Below are 21,806 nucleotides of genomic sequence, written 5' to 3'. Positions count from 1 at the left end.
GCATCAGGAATGACTCTTGAGATTCTGCTTTGAGAAGAGGCTGAAGGACACTGCCATTTACTGAGTGAGGCAGGGAGGACTTGAGGAGCAGGTTTGAAATCAAGAGGTGTGTTTCTAAACACCTAAGTCTGAGAGGCTATTAAACGCTCAATGAAAGGTAGGATACACATCTGAAGGCCGGCCAACTGCAGGCAGATGGTATTTAAAGCCCAGGGACCGGATGGGTCCCTTAGGAAAAGTGGGGGGGACACTGGAGGGAAGAGACCCAGGACGAGGCTCCGGGCACACCAACATTTAGAGGGTGGGCCTTACAGGAGGGCCCAGGTACGAGTGCTGCCCACAGCTCATTCTTAGAAGAGCACAACCACCGCCACAAAACCATCAGTCAGCTATTGAGGATTTGGGGGGGGGGGGGCATATTTTTCTGATAAAATTGAAGATCATGTAATGTGTAATTCTTCGATTAAGATTTTTACAACATAGGGGTGCCTGGGTGGCTCAGTCAGTTAAGCATCCAACTCTTGATCTCAGCTCAGGTCTTGATCTTGGGGTCGTGAGTTCAAGCCCCATGTTGGGCTCCATGCTGGGCCCATGGAGCCTACTTTAAAAAAAAAAAAATTCACAACACAGCCATAGACAGTATAATTTGACAAAAATATTTGAGGTGTTTGTTAATTTTCCCAGGTGTCTTTTACTGCCTTTGATTTTAGACTCATTCTCCCTTGATGTGTCTTTTTGGTCCTCATCGTCCCCGGTTGCCTCTGATGTAACACTGCCATTTCCTCCTTTGTCAATGGCTTTGCAAATGACCAGGGCAGTTCCCTAAAACTGCTTTCCTATTCTTGAAATCTTGCCGATCTTGCAAGACTGATGGTTCCACTTTGCCATCAATTTTTATGTTATTTGCATTGTATCTGCATTATGTTGTTGACATAAGTCTGACAACTATAGAGATAATGGTGGACAAAGACTTTGACCCAATGGAAAGGGGCAGAAGCTTGGTATTAAAAGGAAGGGATGTGCTGAGCTGTCAGGTTTTGAGTGATTAGTTTTGTGTCATGGCGATGTTAGCTGCCTATCGCAGAGACCACTGGCTGTTCAAAGACTCCATTCTCCAGTTCTCGAAGCACTTCGCTCAACAGCATTTTCCTGCCTAGCACTGGCTAGGAATGGCTCTGCTGAGTGAGCGAGCAGTGGGCCTATGCGATTCCCAGGCCTGCCCCGTGAAAGCTTCCCCAGTGTGCTTCCTTATGCTCTTTCCTCTTCTGCGGCTGAAGGCAGATGACAATGAAGCGAAGAACAGCAGATCGAGGACGGGGAGAGAACCAAGATCCCCCAGAGGCTGCATGGAGGACAGCACTCCCATCAACCCGAGCACCCTGAATTGTTGCAGCCTAAGCTACAGATGACATGCCATTGTGTTTAGCCATTTAAGCCTTGGGTCTGTTACTGTGGTGTAGCCCATCCTAAATCACACACCGCTCCGCCTAACTTCAAGAATGGGATAATGAATACCCCGTCATGAGGAGCCCCGTATACATTTCCGCAACAGCCTTAGCTGGTACTGGGCAACTTCCTGTGGACAAGCTGAGAAACACGGGTGGTTGCTAGCCCACGTCAGAGAAGTAGTGACGGACCAGACAACCCAACCCGAAGGCTAATGAGTCACTATCCAAGCATACACATCCCTTTGGGCTTGATTCTTGGCTCTGTCCTTTCCAACATCTGTAGTCATGACTCAGATGAATACAGAGAAGGCACGCTTCTCAAACTTGCAGAAAACACGATGCTGGAAGGGGTACCCTGGATTGCACAGTCCTGATCTCGGCACTAAGTTTTCATTATGTTGTTGTATCATGACAACCACAGAGAAAATAATTGACAAAGACTTTGATCCAAAGGGCAGGGGCAGGAGCTTGGCTTTTAAAAGAAGGGTCAGTGAGTCAAATAGAACACAGTGAAATCGACTGGGGCTAAATATCAGGGCGTGAACTCAGTTTGAAATAAACTAGAACAAGATGGAGAAGATGTGGCTTAAGACATCACATTTTTATAAAAGATTTAGATGTTTCAGGCTGCATTACCAAAAGTATTGTGTCTAGAATGAAGAGGTAATAATCCCATTTTTCTCCACCTAAAGGAGACTATCCTGGAGTTTTTCAGTCAAGTGCTACACTAGACATAAAATATGTTCAGAGGAGAACTCCTAGCTCTATGAAAGGGGCTGGAACATGAATTTTAGTCTTAGAAAAATGATTTTCTGGGGGTGCCTGAGTCCATGGCCAACTCTTGATTTCAGCTCAGGTCATGATCTCAGTCAGAGTCCTGGGATCAAGCCCCACACCGGGTTCTGTGTTCAGCAGGGAGTCTGCTTGAGGACTCTCTCTCCCTCTGACCCTCGCCCCACTCATGCTGTCTTGCTCTCTGTCTCTCAAATAAATATATCTTTTTTAAAAAAAGAATTTTCTGTTTGTTAAGTCTGTTCAACTTTTCTTGGCATATGAGGTAGCGAGTTCCCTGTCTCTGGAGGTGTTCAAATAAGTTAGCCATATAAAATTACTGATATTCAGTTATTTTTGACTTATAAGAATAGCAATTTCATATGGTTCAACCTAACCTTTGGTGGAAGTGGTGGAGGGGGAGTCAAGCAATTGATATTTTAAAAGCAAGTGACAGAAATACAACTCAAACTGGCTTAAACAGAGGAAAAGAGGGGTGAGAGTGGAGTGGGAGGTTATCAGTTTATGTAACTTAAAAGTGCAAGGAAATTCTAGCTTCAAGTATGGCTGGATCTGGAGTCTATCTCTGTATCCCTCCACTTTGCACTCCTCTGGGTTGGCTCTGTTTCCAGACAGGCCTGCCGTTGTGGTGAATAGTTGGGCACCAACAGCTCCAGGTGTGAGTTAAACCAGTTTAACAACCCAACCAAGAGTCTCTCCTCACCAATAATTCCTGGGACTGACTCTTACTGAACTGACTGAGGTCACATGTCCATCCTTGAATCAGTAAATGAGGCTGGGTGTGTCAGGGGTGGAGAGGAGTAGAATTAGGCCTTCATCACAAGCTGATCCCGGAGTCCAGATAAGGGTAGGATGAGAATGGGGGTGGTGATGGTCGCCAAACAGCATAAAGTAAAGAAAGGGTAGTTTTCCAAAACAAACAAAAATACTGAGGTGCTATGGTCCAAACTGAATGATGAGAAGGACCAGCCAGGTGAAGATCCAGGCAGAGAGAGTGAATGGTGCTGATGGAGAAATGACCTAAGTGGGTTTGAGGAACAGAAAGAAGGCCAGGGTTTCAGTTAGTTGTAAAACCAAGCGCCGAAACTTAATAGCTTAAAGTAATAACCATTTTCTCTCTCCTAGTTCTACGAAATGACTGGACCCAGCTAAGCGGTTCTCTGCTCCATGTGATTCCAGCCGATTGCCTGACGAGGCTGGAATTGCCAAGATGGTTTACTCCCTAGCCGGCAGTCAGTGCTGTGCGTGGGGGTGTGGAGCTCATCTGTGACTATGGCCCAGAACTTCTCCTCTGCATGGCTTCTCTGTGTGGCCTTTGTTTTCTCACAGCATGGTGGCTGGATTGGTGGGATTCCACACCAAGGATTCCACACCTCTTGGAAGAGAGGAAGCAAAAGTTGCCACTCTTCTCAAGGCCTCAGCTCAGAAGTCCTAGAACATCAATTTTACCACATTCCACTGGCCAAAGTCATCACGAGGCCAGCATATTCAAGGGGTCTGACATTAGTATAATGTCAGGGACAGGTAATAATCCCATTTTTCTCCATCTAAGGGAGACTGTCCTGGAGGGACAGAAGGAATTGATGGCAGCCATCCTGGGGGACTATCTTTCCCAGAGCGACTAGGCTATAGTGAAAGGCAGAGTGGTGTGTGATGGAGTTGGAAAGGTCAAAGGGACTAGATCAGGGTCAGCAAACTGGCCCACACGCCAAATCCAGCCCATTGCCTGATTTTGTAAGTAAAGTTTTATTGGAACACAGCTACATTTATCAGTTTGCCATATTGTATATGGCTGCTATCTTGTTACAGCAGCAGAGCCGAGCGGTTGCAACACAGATCACATGTCTCACAAAGCCTCAAAGATGTACTAACGAGGCCTTTACAGAAAAGTCTGTCGACCCATGGGCTAAGTCATGGGTGCCTTAGAAGTCTTAAGGAATTTGAATTTACTCTGAGTGATGGGAAGCCACTGGATGGTTTTAAACCAGTGAGCCACATTATCTGACCTCCATTTTTAAAAGCTCTGCTCTGGGAATGGATTAGGGGAAGATAGAAGTGAAAGCAGGGAGACCAGAAGCAGGCTATGGCAGTCATTCAGATGAGAGATGGACAAATAGAAAACCGAGAGAAGTAGATGAATTTGGCACATGTACTGAGGAGAGGAAGCCCACAGGACTTGCTGAGCCACCAGATATGGAGATGAGAGAGAGAAAAATCAAGCATGGCTTCTAAGTTTTTGGCTTGAACAACTGGGTTCATGGTGGTCCCATTAACTGAAAAGAGAAAGACCCAGGGAGGAGAGGGTTGGGGGGGGAAAGGCATCAAGAGTTCCTTTTTGCACATCCTAAGTTTGAGATGTTGGTCAGGCATCCAGAAGGCAAAGTTAAGTAGCAGTTAAATACTTGAGTCTGGAGTTCAGAGTATAAATTTGAGAATCATCAGTAAAAGAGAGTATCAAAAGCCAGAAGACTGAAAGGAATATCACCAAGGAAAGGGTGTGGAGAGAGCCCCAGGATGGGCAAAAACTAGAAGCATCAGTGGCAGGGAATCAATAACAGGGATGAAGAAGGAGAGTCTAGTAAGGCAGGAGGAGCCAGGAGACTGGGGTTTCATAAAAGCTAAAAAAAAGAATATTTCAAACTGGAAGGAGTGGTCCACTGTGTTGAATGCTTCTGGGTGGCGAAGGAACAGGTGAATAGAGAAGTCACCACCAAATTCAGTGATATGAGGTCTGTCTGAAACCTCAACCAGAGCAATTTCCATGAGTGGAGGGACAGAACACTGGCTGGACAGGTTTGAGGAAAACATGGGATGTGGGCAAGTGGAGATGGCAAATAGAGAGAGACCTTTTTTGAGAAGTTTTGCTGCAAAATGAATGGGGCAAAGCCACAGATGTTCATTGCAGGCTCATGACCTTTAAAGTCCCTTTCAATCTGGAGAAACTCTGACTCCATGAAGCACCTACTATGTGCTGACTCATTCCTTGTCTGTAGTGCTGATGAGAAATTTCTTCCTGATGGCTCATGGGGAAGCTGGATGGAGCACAACAGAAATCCATACCTAGAGCTTCAAGAACAAACAAACGAGAAAGCAAGCTTGCAGCTACCCAGAGGCAAGTGTAGATTTTCAAATGGTTTCTCCATGTTGTAGGAAGACCTGCAAACCCATCAAGCCAGCAGTTTCATTTCTCCTGGGTGTGCACACAAGCTCTTCCTTCCACACTTGCCCAAGGAAGCTCGTTCATGCCAACTTCTGAAATTTGCTGCCAAATATAAATGTGTGACCCAAGGAATAAGCAAATTTCTGGAATGAGGACACAAATGCATGGTATCAATTTTGTTTCAAAAATGTGTTACTTTTTTCTGGAAAACATTTAGTTTCTCGTGACAAATATCTAGGACAAAACATACTCATGCACATAGTACGTACTGTGATAATATATTTTTAACAGTCTATTTAATCACAGGCTATATGGAAGACATGGAGATAATTTTGAATCTAATTCTATTCCCTGATGGTCTTAAAAGACATCATCTGACCCCAAAATCTGAGCTCTGAACCATTTGCTATTCTATTTTATAGAGGAACAGGCTGGCCCGTTGCCTATCTTCCTGGATCTATAAAAAGGTGTATATACAATCATAACAGGAGCATATTTCTGTCTTTGCCCAAGAACTAGTTTAGAATCCCCCAGATCTGCTCCTTACGAAGCTGCACAACTCTGAGTCTTTAACCTCTGGGAGCCATGATTGCCTTATTTGTCAGCTGGTGATAATAGATCTACTTTGCAGTTATGTATTAAATAAGCTAATATAAACAAAGGTCTGTGTACCTGAGTGCAACAAATGGCAGCGATCGTGAAGAGTAATATCTAGGAGTATACTCAATCCTTATTTCAAAGGCCAACCTACGTCATGAACCACTAAGAAGAGTCCCAGGTCTGCTGGGTTTTCCTATTCCATGGTCCAGACTGTCTCTCTGTTTAGAATGACCTTGATGCTTTGGGAATCCCATAGTTACCAGTTTGCAACCTGACTTTACTGTTCCCAAAGCCTCAGGTTGCACAAGGAAAAGGTTCTATCCCCAAGCCCCACACGCCTCTGAGTCAGCTTCCTTGAAGACTCTGACAAAGGGTGGCAACGGGGCTGGGGTGATCATCTTTTTCATCTGACTTTAGCTGGTGAAACCCATCTACATAGAAACACACAGGCTGTGGGAGACAAGGCGTTGCAGTGAAAGATGCATTGGCCCTGACCTGACCGTATGGAAGCCGGCTGTTTTTGAGGATCCCCTCTTCTTGGACTTGAAGGAACAGTTATAAAGTTTATATCAGGTCTTAGGGATATTTCCATTTCAGTACATTTTGTTTGTACATTTGTTTTTTGAGGCGGGGTGAGGAGGATAGCTTTCCATTACCATTCATGAATAGTAGCTGATACTCTCTCTGCTCACATCCGCCAGCCCCTCTGGGATTCCAGCTGTGGCCAGGGTGGACATGGGCAGTGCCCACCTCAAGCGCTGGTGGGGTCCCTCAACTTCTCCACCGCAGGGTTCGTTTCAAGCTTCGACAGTCCCCTTATCCTTATACAGGCAGCCCCGAGGAGAGGGGGCAGTTAACACTCCCAGGGTGGCCCTCAACCATTGGAGGGATGGAAACTCAGTGGAACGAGGCCCAATTCTGGGGGTGTGTTCTCTACCAGTTCCTCAGAGGGTCCCCAGGAAGAGCGAGCCCAGTTGCCCACAGCAATGACCAGTGGATCAACACTTCCCTCCCTGGCTTTTTCTCCTCTTACCCTCCCGGATCTCTCACTCCGGCATCCCAGGCTCCCCTCCTAAAAAGGCTACCTGGACCCAAGACCCAAGTCTCTCTGAGCTTTTGTTTTGCAGAGAAACTGAACTAACACATGCATCAAGGAGCAGGGTGGGAGCTTGTTTTTCTTTAGCATAGAGAAAGAAAAAGGGGTTCCTTTGCTCAATAACAAAAAGGGATGCCGCCACTATTGGGAAGGGGAGCTGTTCTGGAAGCTAAGATGTGGGAGCTCAGTTCTGACCGCTGGTAACAAAGTTAACCAAGGCTTGGAGTTGACAGCTAATATAGGCCAGGATCTGTTGGTGTCTGGGGAAGGAGTCATCTGGCTGATTCTGGGTGTGGAAGTATTTCTTCTTCCCCGTTGCAGTGCTGGGGACTGGAGGCAGAATGTGTGAATGGGAAAAGGCTGGGGGTTGAGTCAGAGGCAAATAAATACCCAAAGCAGAGCATGGAGGCCTGGGAAGCCTGAACCAAAGCTCCAGAGTCAGGGAACAAAGTGGGTAAAGCAGACAGTAAAGCGAAGGTGGTCTATATTAATTTGCAGGGACCAAGGGTGAAGGCCAAGGTAAAACTTCTATCCCATCCCAACATTTGTGTGAGATGCCACCAGGGACCAATGCCCCTAATAACCCCATGGCTCTAAGAACCACACCTTCCCCGGCTACGGGTCTCTCTGTATGGGAGGAAGAGGAGACAGCGATGAAAAGCAATTGGGGCCAATGGAGACGCCGGCAACCCAAGGGCACGATTTTAACCCAGAGGAAAGGAAGAGTGAAAGAAAAGGTTGCCACGAGCAGAGGGGGATTTCCAAGAACAATCAACAAGAACAGAGAACTCAAACAATCACCTGCCTTCCTTCCTGCTGATTTTCTGAGGTTGCTTTTTCATTTGGATTTGTGGGTCTATGGAGACAATGGAGTGTTTCTGAGGAAAGAACGATTTTCCCAGGTGCTACAGCTGGGCAGCTTTTGTTCCACAAGAGGCCTAGGTGGTCAGCTACAAGTGTGAAAGTTGAACAGCGAATGCTGTGGGATAAATCAGATTCTCCATAATTGAGACAGCAGATTACAACACATCGATGCGTCTGCAGAGTAGGGATCTTGGTAGAACTTCAGATGGCTGCGTTATCCCCACATGGACCACCTCTAGCCTATGCCCAATCAAACCCAACCAAACAAGCCCGCCTGAGACTCTCGCAAGCTGTAGGCCTTCCTCTGCGAGGCGAGAAGTTCTAGACGGCTGCTGGTGGCTGTAGGTCACTAATTCTCATAACCAGACAGACCTATTACTGTAGATCATCACAGCTGTTCCTCTGTGAGGACAGGATGCAGTTTCCTGATAAAGGACATAACCTTTCATCTCAGCCAAACTCTTGTTTCGATTCCTGATGTTGGAATGGCTCTGCAATGTTAATGTCAAACACGGTTGTCTGTGCGGACTATAGGGACTTAACCACCAAGACCTAAAAATGAAACCCGTCGAGTACATTAAAAAATTCCTCAGGATCATGTGAAAAATTAATTAAAAAAAAAGTGAGGAGCACAGAGATCAGTGTACTTTCACAGAATGATCCAACATATACCTTTACATGTTTTTTTAATTAGCAGCAGATGCTTGCGTGAACCGTTCCCTCTTTACAACTAATCTGAAGTCTTTGGATTATCATCAGCAGCTGGATGCCTCTAGGCCTGTGCTGTCCCCCTGTGGCTCCCGAGCACTTGAAAATGTAGCCACTCTGAATTGAGATGTGCTGTGTGAATCCCACATCAGTTTTTGACAATTTAGCATGAAAAAGAATGTACTTAAAAAAAAAAAAAAAAAAGAATGGGCCACTGGCGTGGCTCAGCTGGTTAAGCCTTTACCTTCGGCTCAGGTCATGATCCCAGGGTCCTGGAGTCAAGTTCCACATCGGGCTCCCTGCTCGGCGGGGAGCCCTCTTCTCCCTCTGACAAATAAATGAATAAAATCTTAAAAAAAAAAAAAAAAAGAAAGAATGTAAAACTCTCATCAGTAAATTTTTTATATCAATTACATGCTGAAATAATATTTTGACATATCAAGTTAAAGAAAATATTTAAATTAATTTCACCTGTTTCTTTTTACATTCTACTGTGTCTGCTAGAAAACTCAGAAGTACAGATGTGTGGCTCCCACTGTGTTTCTCCTGGATGGTGCGGCTCTAGCTTGCGTGGCTGGGGTGGGAGGGGGGTGCGGCTGGAGGACAATCTGTTAGAAGGGAGGTCAGGAGGCTTGTCTCGAAGCTCCTTTGTGAAGCAAGTGCAGTTTTCCCCTACAGCCCCTACACTGTGTGTGGGGGGAGGTTTATTTGTGGGGGTTGCTGGAGGTTATTTGCCAGGGAAGGAGCCTTTCTATCCCATAGTAACCAGAAATTGTTTTTGCTGACATTTCCTTGCACTTGAGAAACACTGTGGCAGTGTATTTAAGTTTTATTGTATAATTTACATATTGTAAAACTCATAGTTTGAGTTTTACTACATTTACAGTTACGCAACCATTGCCAAAATCCAATTTTAGGACAATTCCATCATCCTGAAAACTTTTCTCATGCCCATTTAGATTCAATCCCTGTTCCCAGCCACCACTAGGTAACCACTGATCTGCTTTCTATATATGTAGTTTTGCCTTTTTTTTTTTTTTTTTTAGAAATTTCATATAAATGGGATCATACAATAGGTGGTCTTTTGTGCCTGGCTTCCTTGGTATACTGTTTTTGAGGTTCATCCATGTTCACAGTGCTTCTCTTACTAACCCGCCCCCACCCTTTCTTGCCTACATTTAGAGGAAACACAAATGGGTGGCAGAAAATCTGGGGAAAATTCCTCAGTAACTTGGTCTGAGCCTGGAAAAGTTGCCAAGGCTAACTAAAAGCACGCTAAAAATTTCATGTCACTCTCTTCTGTTTTTAGAAGAAAACTGACTGTATTGGCAAAACAATATTCATTTCCCCATTTCACCTTCCTGTTCTTGTCTATAAACTTACATAATTTACATGTTATTGTACTCATAGCGTAAAGACGTGGCATTTTGCATTTTCTTTACCATCAGATACATTTTCTAAATAATGATGATAAATGTCCTCTTCAGAATCCACACTCTCTCACCTGGAAACTGAGCAGATGTAACTGCTTTTTATGCAAGTTAACAACATGACAGTCATTCGTGTATTCAAAGAAGTGCAAATTCTCATGGCTCTACTTATACTGAAATCTAACCAGATGAATCTAACAGCTCACAGCCCTAAGATTTTGCAGTGCAAGTCATGGTGTTTGATTAACAAACAGCTAAACAGAAACATTCCAGAACTCAGTATTCTTTGTTAATAAGTAGGTACCAAAATAATGTATATCTTCTGACACTGCCACCCCCCCAAATCACTGAAAAGTTTACCCATAATAATATGTGGACTTGGAAGAGTGGGTGGTGAGAATTTCTGATAAACACACCCTTAAAGACTGAATCACACATACGTTGCTACAGGAACCACCCGTGAAAATCACAGACTGTGACAAGTGTGGGGGTGGGCGGGTAGAAGTTGAAAGTCCAGGTTCTTTCAATCGCATTTTTAATCAAATAATGTCAAAGTGAAACTGTGTTGTGTCTTCTTTGGCTTACTGTGTTGAGCTCGCCCACCCCGCTGCAGCAGACGTTGTTGGCAGACAATCCTTCAGCACACTGGCTTCCTCCCCCACGCACCTGTGTCTCCGTGCTTGTGGGCTTTTTCTGCCACTGGCAGTGTGCTGGGCCCACACACGAGATTGGCCAGGAGTGCTAGGGAGTTGCACCCCCAGGACAGCCCTCAAGAGATCAGGATAAGGGGCACCCAGGTGGTTCTGTCGGTTAGGCGGCCAACTCTTGATCTCAGCTCAGGTCTTGATCTCAGGGTCATGAGTCCAAGCCCCACACTGGGCTCCACACTCAGTGTGGGAGCCTACTAAAAAAATAATAAAAAATACATAAATTCACATTTAAGGGCAACCCTTTTGGGTCCTCTCCCTCTTTGGGAGCTTTGTCAATAAACTTTGCTGCCCACCAAAAAAAAAGAGAGAGAGAGGGAGAGAGAGAGAGAGAGAGAGGTGAGGCTAAATCCACCAGCCCCCTCGGCCGTGCTGGGAGACAGTTGGAAGTGAGTTCTATACAGCCTCTCAGAGGGGCTCTGGCAGGCCTGAGGCCCAGCTGCTCCCCAAGGTAACTGCGAGGTTGGCTTTTCTCCCTTCTCTAGCTCACTTCCCCCACCTTCTCGCTCTGTTTCCTGGGATCACTTCCCAAATATACTACTTGCCCCAAATCCTTTGCCTCAGAGTCCACTTTTGAGGAAGACCAACTAAAACATCCACAAAATTTTAGTTAAGTTTGGACTTTAAAGAGATTCTATTACTACTTTTTAGCAAAATTTTCTGGGTCATCCTTAAGACGACTCAGGGAAAAGTAACAGAAATAATGAGAGTTGTACCAAATAGTGGGTCTCTTCTCAAGTAGTCTCGCCTGAGGTTATCGTGCCTCCCGAATGATACTATGAACACACTGTGGTCTGGACCCGTGGGGACAGGGAGCTGGACACCGTGCTAACACTTCGTGCACACTAACTGCTTTCATTATCACAACAGCCCCATGGAATGAGAGCTGTTATTGTCCTCCTTTTATAGAGGAGGAAACTGGGAGATTCAAGTAATTTGGTCCAAGTAACACAGCTAGAAAAGTTAGAGTCAGGATTCCAGCCCAGGCAGCCTGGTTCCAGATTCCTGGAGAATAGCCTCTGACACAGCCCTGAATGTGTGAGAGGTGTTTGATAAGTGCTTGCTCGAAAATAAATAAAATCTGGGGCACCTGGGTGGCTCAGTTGATTAAGCCTCTGCCTTCGGCTCAGGTCATGATCTCAGGGTCCTGGGATCGAGTCCTGCATTGGGCTCCCTGCTCAGCAGGGGGAGTGTGCTTCTCCCTCTTCCTCTGCCTGCCTTTCTCTCTGTCAGATAAATAAATAAAGTCTTTAAAAAAAAAAAAAGAAAAGAAAAGAAATAAAATCTTTAAAAGGGGAGGGGCTGCCCGGGTGGCTCAGGCTGTTGAGTGCCCGACTCTTGATTTCTGCTTGGGTCCTGATTTCGGGGTCGTGGGATCGGGCTCTGCACTTGGCAGAGAGTCTGCTTCTCCCTATCCCTCTGCTCCTTCCCCTGCTCTCTCTCTTTGAAATAAATAAATAAAATCTTAAAAAAAAACCTGCTTGCTTGATCACTGAATTACCACATGTAGAAAAAGGAAAGAAGATGGTCTTCAAACATTTGAGGGCTTTGATCTGTAAACCTCTTTGGTGGTTTGGTGAAGTCCATGGAGTCTTTCCCAGAATAATTTTTTGTGGGTACATAAAAGAAAACACAGAGGACTATAGAGAGGGAACCAATTATACTTTTATCAAAATGCTACCACAAATTGTGATATAGCAATCTAGGCATTCATCCTATGGGGTGGTCACACACCAATGGCTGTAATCTCTGTCACTGGGTGCCATAAATGTGTCGAATCTCTGTCATTGAACAGAGGAAAGGGCTGAGCTGCCCTAGTGGCTGGGTTCAAGACAGACATCAATGTTTGGCTCCAGAAACCCGAACTACAAGACCTCTTCCCACCAAACCCCTCTTCACCTTCATTAACTTTCTAAAACACAGATTTGATAGTATTTCTCACCAATTCTGAACCTCTCAGTGCCTGCCCTCCATTGTTCCCAGAATAAAATCTAGGATGCCCAGGATGGCATTCAAGGCCTGTGTGATCTGAATCCAATAATTTACCACACTCACAACTGACAGGTGCCTCCCACGTTCCTTACACTGAACCACCATGAGTTCCCTGCTTCCTGAAAGCACCCCACAGGGGCTCCCTGTTTCCTCTGCCGGGAATGAGTGACAGCCTGAAGGCAGAGTCCTTCCCCCTCAGCTTCTTTGGGAAGTCTTCCATGATAGCCCCTCTCCCAGGTAAAATTAATCACTCCTCCTCTGAGTGCCTGTTACTCCTGCCACATGCCTCCACTCTAGCATAATGAACTCATTATATCATGGTTATTGTGGATGTATCTTAGGGCCTCCTACATGAACACTATCTTATTAATCTTAAACAGGGCCCAACAGAGTATCTAGCCCAGGATGAGAGTTCAGTTAATGTTGGTTAAGACTGATTTGAGGTTGGGAGATGGGTAGTTCATTTGACACAAGTTCGAGACCCGCAATGGAATGTCTCAGGATTTCCCACCAAATATCACGGATCTTCGGCAGTCTGGGAACAGTTTGATTCGGCCCACCGAAATCATGAAATTTCCTTAAAGACTTGTGTTATCTTAAATTTTCATGGAAGACTGGCTCCCTCTTGCATAATACATTAACGTTTGTTATCAAAGTTTACGTAAAAATAGCTCAAATTTTTAAGTAAAATAGACGTTCCGGAAAAAAAAAAATCTGTCCTCTCTCACATGGCTTCTTATACTCTCTGGCTGGCCAAGAAACCTGTGGGTACAGATACCAAGGTTGAGAGGCAGGGATCTAGAAGGTTCCTCTTCCTGACCCCAGAGGTGAGGGCACCACTTGGCTGACTTTGATTGGAAATCAGGGAGAAGCCTCTACCCCCCTCCCCCAGGCATCTGGATGCTAAGTACACTGCATCTGGCCTGCCTCGCCTCCCAGCAAACATTCAGATGAGTAATTATCCCACAACCTATCCAGCTTCTAATCTTTCTGCAGCACCTTTCAGGGATGACTTCTTCTGTGAAGTGGAACAGCTTGTTGGTTTTTTCCAGGATGTTTCTTTCCTTGTGTTTGTTACTGTTTTGGGGATTCTTTTGTTGTTGTTGCGATTTTATCATCTCTGACATGTGACTTCCTTCTTATCTTTATGGGGCACACTTTTCTTTGACTGGAGAGCCCGAGCACGTACCCCAGCTCTTCCCTTCTATTTGAGTCTGATCTGCTTCGTTAAACTGTGGAGGGGAGAGAGCACGGAGCTCTGGTTTCAGTTTAGTTCTGCAGCTCCCTGGCTATCTAATAGCGTGCAAACAATATAACCTGGCACAGAGTAAATGCTCGACAAATGTGAATTTTCATTTCCTTCCTTTTACCAGAGAGAAACAGTATCTAGTTCTGTGGTCTGAAAACCTGGCTGGTGTTGGTGCCTCACGAAAAGCCAGTCGTAATAAAATCTGAGAGCTTAAAATTAGCACCATTCTTTGCGAGAAGCAAAATTAGCTTACAATTAACCATGCTTAAAACAAGTCATGGTGGTGGGGTGTCTGGCTGGCTGGCTCAGTCGGAAGAGCGTGCCACTCTTGGTCTTGGGGTCATGAATTCAAGTCCCACATTGGGGGTAGAGATTATTTAAAAAATAAATACACTTAAAATAATAAAAAGTCATGATGGGTGTGGTACAGATGACCACTCCCCACTGGCGGGTTGGAATCTCTGCCTTTGGCTCGGTATCTCCAGCTCCTACCCAGGATGGGGATTCCACAAATGTCTGTTGACTGAAAGAGTGAATAAATGGACAAAGGAATGAGTGAATACATCCCTCCAGAATGATGGAGGATTTGAGATGAATAACTAAATTATGTCAAAGTAATCCAATAATTTGTAATATATGAGACTTACATCTCAAGACCTATCTGATTGCTACAGCTGGGACGCTAATAACAAGTTGGCTGTGGAAATCCACCGCACGGGAGTGGGGGGCGTGCAGAGGGTGGCAGAGCCTTGAGGTGTTCAAGCACCCCATCCTGCCAGAGCAGGTGGGCTAAGGAGATGGCTGGCTTGCAGGGGTTAATTGTTAGGGCCGTCAGGAGTTTGCAGGGAAGGCACAAGGAGGAGGTGCCCTGTAATTACTATTGTTTGAGCATAAATACATGTGGTTTTTTCTGGCACATAATTGCTGTGTTTCTGGGTTGCAGCGGCAGGTTGTGACTGTGGCAATGTCTTAGAGGAACGACTTCAAATGACTAAGGTCGGCTTTGCATCACCAGCCACTTGCGGCCCTCTGGCCTCAACAGCAGCAGCCTCCCTGCCTGTCTCCTGCTCCCAGCATCGCCCTGGCACGGTCCGTTCTCCACACCTCTGCCACAGCAACCTCTCCAAATCACAGGTCAGTTTGTCGGAACCTCCCTGCTTACCACTTCCCATTCGTATATCCATGTGAGCAAAAGTCCCAAGGCCAGAGTGCTTAGTCCCAGCCCCTGTGTGCGCGGCCCTTGTTGACCCCTCCGATGGCCCCCCCACCTGTGTGCAGCCACACTGGCCTCCTGTGGCGCTTCACGTGTGCCAAGCCCATGCGAACCTCCAGGGCCTTTCCATTAGTCCTTCCTTCCTTCGGGAAAGCTCCTCCCGCTCTTCTCCACAGCCTGGCTCTTCCTCCTGCCCGGCTCTCTGGTCTTTCTGTTCCCAGTGCCCTTCCCTGACTCTCCATGCTAAGTGGCTCTTTCCGGTCCTCCCTGCTTTGTTATAGGTTGTTTTCTCCATGTCACTTAGGGCTACCTAAAATCATCTTATTACTTTATCTTTTAGGGCTGTTTGGTCCATTTCCCCTTCCCCTGGTAGAATATAGAGCGTAGGGGTCTATTTCCATCTGTCCTTAGCACAAAGCGGCCATAATGGGTGCTCAATAATTATTTGTTAGGTGAATAAATAAATAAGATCTGCTCCACGGAGAATAAACAAGTTCATGTAGCACAATCTCTGCCAACTTCTCACCATGGTTTGCTAAAAGTGGGGGTGGCACCATTCCTGGAGGAAAGGGAAGGGTCTGGAGGAGGGAGCTTCCTGGCTGCCACAGTGTCCTCCCAGGAACATAACCTCTGAGGGGCAATGACCCTGCACAACACAATTGTTCCCAGCAGCTCTTCAGGAATCCCGGAAACCTTAGCAACCCTGAAGAGCTGGCAAATCTGGAAGTTGTCGATGACCCCACAACCCCAGACTCCTGTTACAACGCCCAGAAAATGGATTTGCTCGGTCACTGTCATCACAGCTGACGTGTGCCATGCGTCATCACAGCTGAACCCCCATTTGGATTCCTGTACTAGTCAGCCCCCTTGGGTCAGAGTAATGGTGTTGCTCAGGAACAATTCAGGAGCAATGAAAATGGACTCCAGGTATCTAAACAAAATGGGGATTTACTAGAAAGATAGGAGAGGCTCATGGTTCCAGAAAGAGGGACTGGTCTGATTAAGTCAAGGAAGTAGGGAAATGCAGGGCAGAGCAGGTGAGCCACGGGGAACACAGGCCTAAACGGTGCGGGGGCAGGAAGCCCAGCCCATTTCCCAGACACAGGAGGTGGGCCCCTGCCTTCTCTCCTCTATTCCTTCCAAGGTTGAGAAAGGGCAAACTTGTCTGAGGCAGGATATTCACAGATGAAGGAAGCGGCGCACTTTCCCCTGCCAGCTCTGTGGAAAATGAAGAGGTGATGGCAACACCTTCGTCATTCACCTCCAAACGACATGATTAAGCCTAGGCCTTGCCAGGACCACGGGGCAAAGTGGCCCCAGCAAGTCTGGGCTAGGCCTCAGCCGGCAGCAAAGCAGTTGTCACAAAGTCACATGCCTGCAGGGACCGGTGGGTCAGGGAGATGTGAAAAGCCAGCCAGGTGAGCGACAACACGGAGGGGTGACACCTCTACCAGGTGGAGATCAAGCCCCCCCCAAGCATCCCACCCTGAATGTGCTTCTGGCCTAATACGGTGGTTTCTCTCTCTGATGTGTTGATCGAACGGATTCATTGGTGGCTTTCCTAATTTTGAATCAACCTCTCTCTAGTGCTGTGAGACAGCTTGTGAGAGTCAACTGTTTAATTTTGTTTTCAAGTGGGTTGAGGTCATGTTGGTATCTTAAAATTAGCACCATTCTTCGCTAGAAGCAAAATTAGCTTAAAATTAACTATGCTTACAATTAGTCATGGTGGGAGTATTTACATCATGGGAATTGACAAATGCTACAAATCAAGACTTTTTTTTCCTTTTTTTAAAATCTTTCCCAGAGAGCTGGTTGTTAAACCAGCACACTGCAGCTCGTATTCCTGAAATAAACTGTGCTTGGTCTTATTGTATTATTTTTTATCATTACTGGATTTTATTTTTAATCATAAATGAGATTGGTCTGTAGTTCTTTTTTATTTGGGGGGTATGTTCTTTGTCAGCTTTCCATGTTTCTCTATGGCCCAAGTTAAATCTCTGATTCTCAATCATCTGAGGAGTGTTTTAAAATGCAGATGCCCATGGAAATGCAAGCTGGTGCAGCCACTCTGAAAACAGTATGGAGGTTCCTCAAAAAGTTGAAAATAGAGCCACCTTACGACCCAGCAATTGCACTACTGGGTATTTACCCCAAAGATACAAATGCAGTGATCTGAAGGGGGACCTGCACCCCAATGTTTATAGCAGCCATGTCCACAACAGCCAAACTATGGAAAGGGCCCAGATGTCCATCGACAGATGAATGGATAAAGAAGATGTGGTATATGTACACAATGGAATATTACACGGCCATCAGAAAGGATGAATATTTACCATTTACATCGACATGGATGGAACTAGAGGGTATTATGCTAAACAAAATAAGTCAATCAGAGAAAGACAACTATCATATGGTCTCACTGATATGTGGAATTTAAGAAACAAAACAGGATCATAGGGGAAGAGAGGAAAAAATAAAAGGCGAAACCAGAGAGGGAGACAAACCATAAGAGATTCTTAATCATAGGAAACAAACTGAGGGTTGCTGGAGGGGAGGGAAGGTAGGGGGACTGACATTAAGTAGGGCACTTGATGTAATGAGAACTGGGTATTATATAAGACTGATGAATCACAGGCCTGTACCTCTGAAACCAATAATACATTATATGTTAATTAATTGAGTTTAAATTAAAAAAATTAAAAACCACTCCCAACAGAGGACTGTTTCAGAAGGCGATAAACAAACAAACAAAATGCAGATGCCCAAGACGTGGACCTGACTAATTAAATCAGAATCTCTGGGGATGCAACTCAAATACCAGTATTTTTTTTTAAACTCCTCAGATAATTGCCATGTTCAGCCAAGGTTGAGAACCACTGCCCTAGCCAAGTGCTTCCTGAACAACACAGAGCCTCATCTAGTAGTAGGTCTGGGTGGGGGATCGACACTCTGCATTTCCAATGAACTGCCAGTGATGCCGATGCTGCTGGGCCCTGGACCACACTCGGAATAGCCAAGATTTTGAGTCACATTGTGATTATCCGTATTTCAAAGGTTAGATAAGATTCAGCTATGCAGCCATTTCATCCTGATGCCTTTTCAACATCAAATCTCATTACCTTTCTAATCTCTTCGGTAGTCATTGATTTATTTACATCTCCTACTTTTTCCTGTGTCATTTTTGGTATTTTGCATTTTTTGAGAAATCTATTTTTTCTAGGTTTTCAAACTGACTGCCACAGACTGACATTTAATAGTCCCTTATTATTTTAAGCTCAACTGTATCTGTAATTAAAACAATTCAAATTCAAAAGTTTTAAAAATATTATGCCAATCAACTCAACATCTGTGACTGACTGATCCTTGGGCTTCCAATTTTAGATCCTACCAAAGACCCCTCAATTACTCCGTCATTTCTCTGGCTTTTAAGTTGTTGCTGACTCCAGAAGATTCCGTTAAAATAGTTACTGGAGAGGTAATCTCAGAAACAATTCCAGAACTGGGTATAGTTAACAATCGTGTAATTCAATCACTTTATATTACAAATGGGGAAACTGAGCCCCGTAGAGGTGTAGGACTTATCCACTAGAAGTGGAAAGATTAAAATTAGGACCCAGGATGTCCAGGAACCCAGTCAGGGATAGGAGATATATAACCACTATATCCTTAGTGTGGCTCCTACAATTCAACAACTCAAGAACGTTCAGTAAATGTGAATGATGCAGAAGGCACGGTGTGTATCTGGCACCCAAGGCCTTTGCTATTCGGACCATTTTGTCATATTCACACCCTTTTTCCATGGCCCTGAGGAGAAAGTGATGTTATTAAGAACCTGGTGCCTGGAACTGTTGTGCACTGTTTGTGGGAACATAACATGGTGCAGCCACTGTGGAAAACAGTATGGTGGTTCCTCGAAGAACTGAAAATATAATTGTCATATTATTCAGCAATTCCACTTCTGGGTATACATCCAAAGTACATGAAAGCAGAGCTGCAAAGAGCTATTTGCTCCCCCATGTGCATAGCGGCGTTATTCACAAGAGCCAAAACGGGGAAGCAACCCAAGTGTCCATCAACACATGAACAGATAAACACAATGTGGTCTATACATACAATGGCATATTAGTCAGCCTTCACAAGAAAGGAAATTCTGACATACATACAACCCACAGGCGAAAGGGAGGATTTTGTCCTAGAGCCCATGAGCATGTGCTCATTTGCAACCCATGCATCTGGAGTAATGCTGCTGCTGCCGTTACCCCCACCATTAAAATCACTGTCTCTCCCGCTGAGCAGAAAGCCAAAGCCCACCCGCTCATGCCATTGACACTGGTGTCAGAGCTGCTGGAGGCCTCAGTTACCCTAGCTGCCACTGTTGCCCCCCGCTCCGGGACCCCTCTGGCACACAGCCCACAACCACCTACCATAGCCACTGTCAATGTCACCATGGCGCGGGGGGGGGGGGGTTTCCTTCCTCCTGCCCTCCAACCAAGTCACACGAGTGCCCTGCACCAGCAGCACCTAACTGGCACGAACCCAGCAGGCAAGGAAGTTTGGAAAATGCCATTTCCGGGCCACCAGCCACTGAGATACAGAGAGGAATGTGGAAAGGCAGGAATGAGGCTGAAGGGCCACAGACAATATGCGGGGGTAGCTACCAACAGCAAGTGGTGAGGCAAGAAGGTGGGATCTCAAAGTCAAGTCTTGGAATTTGAACACGTCCCACCAAGTAACCATCAGCCGCCCTGAGGTATGGTGAATTCCATCCGGCCCGGCCCTTCTCTGGTCTTTCCAATAAAACGACCGAGCCCAGAGGGGAGGCTCTTCTCCTGGCCCCAGGGGGCAGCTGGAGGTTGCTGCGGACTCCTGCAGGGAGATCTCTGTGCTGGGGGTCTTATGTTAAGTAGACGTGGCCTAGAACCTGGAGGTCCCATTCTCCCAGGTTAGGAGCTGTGGAGTCTGCTCAGCGGCCATAGCAAAGTACCACAGGCTGGGCAGCTGGAACAACAGAGAGTTATTTCCTCACAGCTCTAGAGGCTGGAAGTCCAAGCTCAAGACAGTTTGCTTTCTCCTGAGACCTCTCTCCCTGGCTTGCAGACAGCACCTTCTCGCTGTGTCCTCACACACCCTTCCTTATCTCTGCCCACACATTCCTGGTGCTTCCTCCTCTTCTTAGAAAGACACCAAACCTGTTGGACTAGGGCCCACCCTTATGGCCTCATTTAACCTTCATTACCTCTTTAAAAGCTCTATCTTCAAATACAGTCACATGGGGGCTCAGGGCTTCAAGGCAAGAACTGGGAGGGGGAGGGTGGTGGGCACAATTCAGTCTGTAGCAGGAGCCAAGTGGATATTTGCAACTCTGAGAATAAATAGACACCCGGCTTTTAAGCCCTGGTCAGGAATCTGCTGAATCACTTCCATCCCTTTACTCCTGGTTAAAACTTATTTTGTCCTTCCCTTCATTTACACCAAAATATTGAGCGCTAGCTGTGCGGGGCTCTTTGCTAATACTAGAGCCATAGATGCTGACATCAGGCAGATGATTACAGTGCAGAGTGACTGAGGCAAGCTCACAGTGCTCAGGACACAGGCACCCAGAAGACAGCTCCCCGCCCAGGCTAGTGGTGAGAGGCAATGTAGACAAAGATGCCAGGGAAGGCTTCCTGGAGGAGGAGACACTGGAGGCTAATCCTGAAATATGAGACGGAATTATCCACTTGAGAAGGGGATTTGTTTAACCAAAGGTTATAAATGTCCCTCTTTGCCTAGAGCCATCCAAGAGGGAGCTAAGAGTCTGCTTACGACGTTTCTGCATGAAGTGTGGGCCTCTGGATCAGGAGAATGAGACTCATCTGGGAGCTCGTTAGACAGAAACAGACTCCAAGAGCCCATCCCAGACTTACTGCATCAAAATCCACACTTTAACAAGCTCCCTAGAGAGTCTGTGTGAGGATTAAAATTTGGGAAACCGGGGCACCTAGGTGGCTCAGTCGTTAAGCATCTACCTTCAGCTCAGGTCATGATCCCAGGGTCCCGGGATTGAGCCCTATATCGGGCTCCCTGCTCAGTGGAGAGTCTGCCTCTCCCTCTCCCTCCACCCCCACTCATGTTCTCTCTCTCTCAAATAAATAAAATCTTTAAAAAAATAAAATAAAATTCGGGAAACACTGATCAAATACAAAACTGTTGCTTGCAGATGGAAAAACGAAGGCCCAGAGTGAGGAAATGGTCCTTCCAAGATGACACAGCATTTAGAAAACAAAAAAATTCCCAAACCTAAGCCCCTTCCCCTGACTTGCAAACAGCCTTTCTTCCACGGACTGACATATTTGCCAGTTCACCTGAGACTTCCACATCACATTACGATGCTGACCTTTCTACTCAATGGCCCTTGGGGGGCTCATTAGTAGCTGTAATTCATCAGGTGAGAACTCGAGGGGCCCCAACAATTTACCTCTGTTGATGCTGTTCTGCCTCCTGTTTGGGATGGTCTTGATTGCTTTCTGCTAGGCTCCCACCACTTCTGTATTTTCCTGGGAGT

The 21,806-nt window shown here is 45.9% G+C and overlaps 1 protein-coding gene across 3 annotated transcripts in view; it reads right to left on the bottom strand.

Moving 5' to 3' along the window:
• Nucleotides 1-417: 417 nt before the first annotated feature.
• Nucleotides 418-21,806, bottom strand: part of METTL6 (methyltransferase 6, tRNA N3-cytidine) — a 50,410-nt gene continuing 29,021 nt past the window's right edge. For 2 of the 3 annotated variants that reach the window (XR_015727859.1, XR_015727862.1), the window contains one exon: nt 9,688-19,181. The gene's annotated coding sequence lies outside the window, so the exon portion shown is untranslated. Of the gene's footprint in view, nt 9,018-9,687; nt 19,182-21,806 lie in introns of those variants that run through there. The other variant, XR_015727860.1, reaches the window with a different exon arrangement.

The sequence above is a fragment of the Ursus americanus genome, chromosome 20 (genome assembly GCF_024610735.1).
Source record: "Ursus americanus isolate L20-20 chromosome 20, mUrsAme1.1.p, whole genome shotgun sequence".
Classification (NCBI taxonomy): domain Eukaryota; kingdom Metazoa; phylum Chordata; class Mammalia; order Carnivora; family Ursidae; genus Ursus; species Ursus americanus.
The sequence above is the reverse complement of the archived record's forward strand: the minus strand, read 5'-3'. Positions and strand labels throughout refer to the sequence as shown.